The sequence below is a fragment of the Gavialis gangeticus genome, unplaced genomic scaffold, assembly GCF_001723915.1.
Source record: "Gavialis gangeticus isolate Ggan-Ray unplaced genomic scaffold, GavGan_comp1, whole genome shotgun sequence".
Lineage (NCBI taxonomy): Eukaryota > Metazoa > Chordata > Crocodylia > Gavialidae > Gavialis > Gavialis gangeticus.
Genome location: NW_017728998.1, coordinates 1,834,941 through 1,841,021, shown reverse-complemented (window position 1 = coordinate 1,841,021; position 6,081 = coordinate 1,834,941). Strand labels below are relative to the sequence as shown.

Genomic DNA, 6,081 nt, shown 5'->3' with positions numbered 1-6,081 from the left:
CAGGACCGGACCAGTGCAGAATAATCCTCCTTGGAGGTTAATCCCGTCCTCCATCCTTTGTAGGCTTTTCTTTATTATTCTTCTTCATTCTAAATGAAAATGTTATACCAGCAAAACCCTTAGGCTTGATGTAATTACCAGCACAAAAAGAGCATTTAACCATACAGTTAGTTTTTCACAAGGAAGCTACAGTTACTTGTCAAGGCTGCTCTGGCCTGGGGTGGGGTTTGCTAGTGTAGCCAGACCAGTAGAAGTCTTCTAGAGTGCGCACAAGCCTGTGCCTACAGTAAAGTCTATGGCATAGTTCTACTGGCAGGAATTGCACTGTTTATTGGCACAGCAAAGCTTTTAAGTGTAGATTAGGCCTTAGTTTATTGACAAAAGCAAGTTCTAGCCTTGTTAGTACTGTGTAATCAATACAGGTATTGGAGAGCAATACAGAGACGGTCAGATTCAGGGACTTCAGGCTTGTTTAAAATATATCACAGTGGCTGATAAATTGTTCTGCTTTTAGATCTCTGAATTGCTTTTAACTGCAGATGTCAGGGGTTCAGCATGGAATGTTCCTCCCAATCCTCTGTAACTGCTTGGGCAATTGCTAATTGCTGCCTGCTCTAGCCCTGGGCCACATGTTATTTGTACAGGATTGCTGAACTCACTGAAGTGCTATCGCAGGGTGATTGCATAAACTCTAGGAGGCCTCTGTTAGGAGATTGTTGAACTGTGCTTCCTGGTCTCTCACTAACCAGGTGTTGGGCAGTCTGAATATTTGAAGTGTGTAGGTTGCAATCTAGATTATTTTAGCCTTTTTTTTTTTTGGTAATGTTGCATCACTGATTGCATAATGGGAACAGCAGCTAAGACACTGGACTCGCCCCATGGCAAAAGTCCATTGGGTCATGAGAACTGGATGAAAAGAGGGAGATCTGCAGATTCAGGAGCTGCCTTTGCACACAAAAACCCTGAGCTGGCTGTTGTCTATCTCTCTCCCAAGGCTGGCTCTGCAGCAGTGGAGGGCATGCTTCAGAAGTCTTGGGGTAAAGCACAGCCGTTTTTGTCTGTCCCTTTTGAATATTAAATGCTGTCATTTGCTCTACAGTCTAAATATACTAAACCTAAGGATGCAAGTTACAGTAGTATCTCTGTGCTGTGGTTGCAGAAGTCTTTAAATACCTTACCCTAGTTTTTGATGTAGCTCACAAGTAGAATGAAAAGGGTAGAGGAATCGATCCTCCACCCATGTTGAACAGCTGTGTTGAACAGCCAGGGGGAAGCAGGAGAAAGGAGTCAAGGTACCTTTTTTATCATTATAAGCTGTTTTAGCTGTAAACAGCCCTCTTCTGCCAGCCTGCTCCTCTCCAGTTCGTCACCGTGGTCACGCTGCTGTTTCGGACACTTAATATCCTCCCCACCATTTGCATTTCTGCTTGTCTTAAACACCTGTATTACAGAAATGGCCGTCACTCTTTAACATAGATACTCTTACAACCCCTCCCACAAGGCAGGTATTATCCCTCCCATACAGATGGGGAATTGAGATATGCAAAGGCAAAGGCCCCAGTATTAGGAGCCCAGTTCCCTCTGATTTCTGAGTAGGAGTTGGTGCCAAGGGACCTTTGTGTATCTGGATCTAAGTCACTTGCCGAGGGTTGCGGTGGAAGCCAATGGAAGGGAATTAGGTTGGGCTTTGGAGAACCAGGGTTAACATGCTGACCACTGAGCCATCCTTAACAAGTAAGAGTGTTTGCAACAAACTTAATCTGTCCCTTTGTAAAGAGACCCTACAAATCACAAAGCTGCCTTCTCTGAAGGTTTTTATCTGATGCTATTACAAGCAATACTTGGAAGTCCTATAAATGAAGGTGATCAAAGGAGAAGATGCTGTGCTGAGAATCTGACAGAGCTTTGTGTATGCTCACTTTCCCTTGGTGCGGCCCTTTGACATGTGCAGGGGAGGAGAGAGAAGTTCCTCATGGAAAAGCCTGGCTCTAAAACCACAAGAAATGTCAGGGTGCTCGGATGCGGGTGAAGGAACGGGGAAGTTTATTTCCTATATGTTTGTGCAAACGGAGTGGGTTCGAAGTTGATGCTAAGTCTGACTGTCTGGGAAGAGTGGCCCCAGTAATGAGAATCCTTGGGCATGGCCTCTTAAGGGATAGGCTGAGGATGAGTGTGTTTTGCCCTCCTCTTTTGCAGGGCTGACAGACATGACTTCATGAAATCCACTCAATTCAGCTTCGTAATGGAAAGAGCCTAGGCCATAAGCAAGGCAGGCTGGGCAGACTTGCCATAGCTGTATCCTACATGAAGTTGTATTCAAACCAAACCAAAATCAGTGGTGCCCTAAGTGCCACCTTCTGTTTGTGGAATGAAAACCGTGAAGCTAATGAGTGGCCTGTTAGACACTTTCTGGACCAGGACAGAAGCCAAGTTTCTGTCCTGGAAAGGCGAGGGTCAAAGCATCGTTAAAAAGCTATAGCATGGCTGATTGTGCCACAGAGCTGAGGGGCTACAGCTTCCTGTTTCCGTAGCATGGGCAGCAAGGAATAAGTTAAAGCTGGGGTTTTAAAATCCTCCATGTGTCCCAATGCATTTGTCTCCTGCAGACTCAAAGATGGCTGGGACCAGAGCACTGCGAGGGCTGGTGGCAGGGAGCGAAGGCTGGACTCCTGCTCTTGTTTGTCAGCAGACGTGTTTTCAGATGAACAGTTAATGACCCCCAGAGAAGGGTTCTGTTGCATTTCAACAAGTTTCAGGTAATGAAGAGCCTGCTAGGCCCATGTAAGATGAACGCTGCCTGCCTGGGTGGCTCCTGTCCTTGTTCTCTGGCCTTGTTCAGAACGTGCAGGTCATTCTTTCACAACAGTGCTGCTGGCTGTAACGTGTTATTAGTCCAACACCAGGGACTGGGGATGAAAGCCTCTGCATCTCTCCTCAAGCTAACCGTCACGTGTCCTGTCTGATCCAGCGGCCTAATTAGCCAAAGAGCTTAGTGTCACTTCTGAGCTTGTGTATGGAGTTTATCTTTGGCTTAGTGGGTTGGCAGCCCCCTGGATGCAGACTGGTATGACAAGTTTGTGTAATGGGAACTCTGGCTTCACTCAGGAGTCCCTGTACCGCATCCTTGTAAGGACCTGCTGCATGTATTGTTTGCCACAGTCCCCAGTCCTCGTTGCATGGGGTTGGGGTAGGGACATCGACTTGTCCCTCCCCCACAGCTTATCTGAATTGCCTGAAAACAGAGAGGCTCACTGTCTGCCCCTGAGCCACTCTCAGGGCTAGTGATGGTAGAGGCTGCCTCAGAAATAGGGTACAAGGGCAAACGGTTTCTGAGATGCCCCCATACAACAGTAGACATACATTAAAAGTGAGGGCAAGTTGAATCTGGGAGTACAGCAGCTTTCCTTGATCACCTCTGCCCTTGTTCAGGGGAAACAACTGACCTAGAGTTTGATGTCAGAGATCAATTTAAACGCTCCTCTCTCAAGCACCTGTTGTGACTTGCAGCGGGGTCAGGGCATGAGTGTGTTGAGTCAGTGGCCTGTGCGAGGTCTGGTTGTGGCTCAGGCCTCCATCTCCCAGTCTTCTCTTTCCAGCAGCACTGGTGGTACGCTCCAGCACTAGTAAGTGCTTTGTCATTCGGGTGCTGCTGCATACAGGTGTCAATGGCACTTGCTGTTATTTTATTGCCTATACATTAAGTATGAAGACATCCTACTCCAGCAGGGAAAAGATTCTGGTTGTTAAAGTGCTGTTGCTGAGGGAAAGCTGAGTCCTGGCACCAGGCAAAATGCACACTTATTTGTGTGCATTCCCATTTTTGTTTAATTAAAAAATTTATTAAGAGCTTCATTAACTTCTTCTAGCCTCTTACCTCCTCCTGCGGTGCAGTCTTAATACTGAATTTTGAATACTGCCCAGAGCTTTTTCATTTCCCTGTAGGGGCTGTAGCTTTATGAAGTTTCCTGGAAAACGAACCGATCTCTTACACAAATAGTGTCTGTTTTTGCATTTGCTCCAGTATGACAAGGTAAGAACTGTCTGGCTCCTTTGCTGGGTGTCTAGACTAGGGAGTCAGTTTTAGAAAGGTGATGTCTGGTCACTTCTTGAGTGCAAGTCCACTTAGATCAAAGGGCTGATCATGGCGAAGGATGGCTGCACATGTCCACATGTAACTTTCTTTTTATTCTTTATTCTTCTTGCATATAACTTTATTTTACATGGTTTTTTAGCAAGTCCATCCAGCAATTTTGTTAGAGAATGTGTCAATGCATTTCGGACCCAAGAGTGGAAGGATGAGTGAACTGTGCCGGTCTAGCCTTCTGCCTGCTGTTTACAAAAGCAGAGTGTTGCTAAAAGGCAACGTTTACTTCAGCCTCTGTGGATTCTGCTGTCTGCCCCTGTTTTTTGGGATGGGTGGATTGAAAAAGTAAATTATCTTTGAAAGTAACATCTGGTAGAAATCCCATGGCTCTGCAAGCAGGGCTCTGACAGAGCTGGAAGGTTGTTCTGGATAACGACATGTAACCTGGCAATCCCCAACGGCCCACTCTATTATGGCGGTGTTGCTTGGCTTTTGTTGAAGTCTAAGACTGCAAATGTCTAATTGCGCCTGCTCCAGGCAGCACAAGCCACCTATTGATAAGGTTTGTTATGGACCTGGACAGAACTGGGGACTCACCCAGGGCAAAGTGCTGAGGGCTGCAGAAGCTGGCTACAATATGTGACTGGAGCTCAATGATTTGCCTGGCGTTGGGATCACAAACACGGTATGTTTGGTATGACATGTGGTATCCAAGTGGAAAGATCTGGATTTTTGGCAGCAGATTCGGGCAGTCTGGGGGAAGAGGAGGGGTATTAACTACTGCTCTGTGTCTGTGGGAGGAAAGAGAGATTGCAAAGGGAAACAGGTGTTTCTCTGCTGTAATGAATTTACAGTCCCTGTGTATCTTCTCTTCTGCAGGCTCACAGGCTGTGGGGGAAACTTTCAGGCAGCAGAGAGTGGGCCTCACCTTCTTGGTCTACACATTTGGTTGTGGATGCTTTAGAAAGCCCTGTGCCCAGAGGCACCTAGAGTCCTGATCTCTCTTGAGCTGATTTTTCGCACACTTACTCTTAGGGGGGTGCACTTAACAGGCGTTTTGGCTGGTGATCTTTGCTGCTGGAGTTCTGTTTCTGGCTTCTGAACTGGCCAGTGCTGGGGTACTGAGAAATGTGTCCAGCCCTTGCAGAAAGAGCACAGCCAGAGAGCTTCCACCAGCAGATACCCCTTGGCCTCTGAGGTTTGGTCTGTGCTAGAAACTTTTGTTAGGATAGCAATGTTGATAAGGAGTGTGGCTTTCTAAGAGAGATTCCTGCACCTGCAAAATACTTATATGCAGCCCATACCATCAAGAAATGGCACAGACATCTGTAATCGTACACCTAACAGACTGTGCTGTCAAAACCTTCTGTAGACATGGGCACTCTGGGAGAAAGACTTGTGCTGGTAATCTCTTGTTCTGCAGTGGTTGATTGCTGGTCATTCCAGCTTTCCAGCCATGAGCTGGGGGGTAGGGCTCCACATGAACTAGGGGAAGAAGCCAAGAGCATGTCCCTAAGGAGAAGGAAACTAGTATCAGTGACTAAGGTGCTTCAGAGGTGAGTCTTTAAAATTAAGATCAAACAGTAACATTTAGCTTTGCTGCTCTCCCTGGCTGCTGAGTGTTCACAGCTTCCTGGATTTCAAACTAGGCCACATTCAGTGCTGGTGAACAGGTTGCTTCAGCGTGCAGGCAGGAGTTGCATCGGCTTATGACATTGGCAGAGTTCACCTCTCTCTCTGTTTCTGTCTCTCTCCTTTATTGCTTTGTGTGGGGAGAGGGCCATAAGCAGCCTATTACTGCAGCATGCTGAGAAACAAACTGGTAACATTGCCCTCACGCACACATGCAGTATCAGTTGCATCTTCCTGAGCAAGCAAGGAAGATGGGACAGAATTCTTTATGGATGGGCAAAATGGGAAATACGAACAGGAAAGAGCCAGGAACAGACATCTCTGCAAGCAAGAGAGTCGGTCTTGCTGTGGGGGGGGGGGGGGGG

General features: G+C 46.9%; 1 protein-coding gene across 1 annotated transcript in view; it reads left to right on the top strand.

The window, feature by feature from the left end:
- The window catches only part of LOC109289361 (cytochrome b5), a 31,470-nt gene that overhangs the window by 9,617 nt on the left and 15,772 nt on the right, over positions 1-6,081 (top strand). The gene's annotated exons all lie outside the window — the stretch shown is intronic.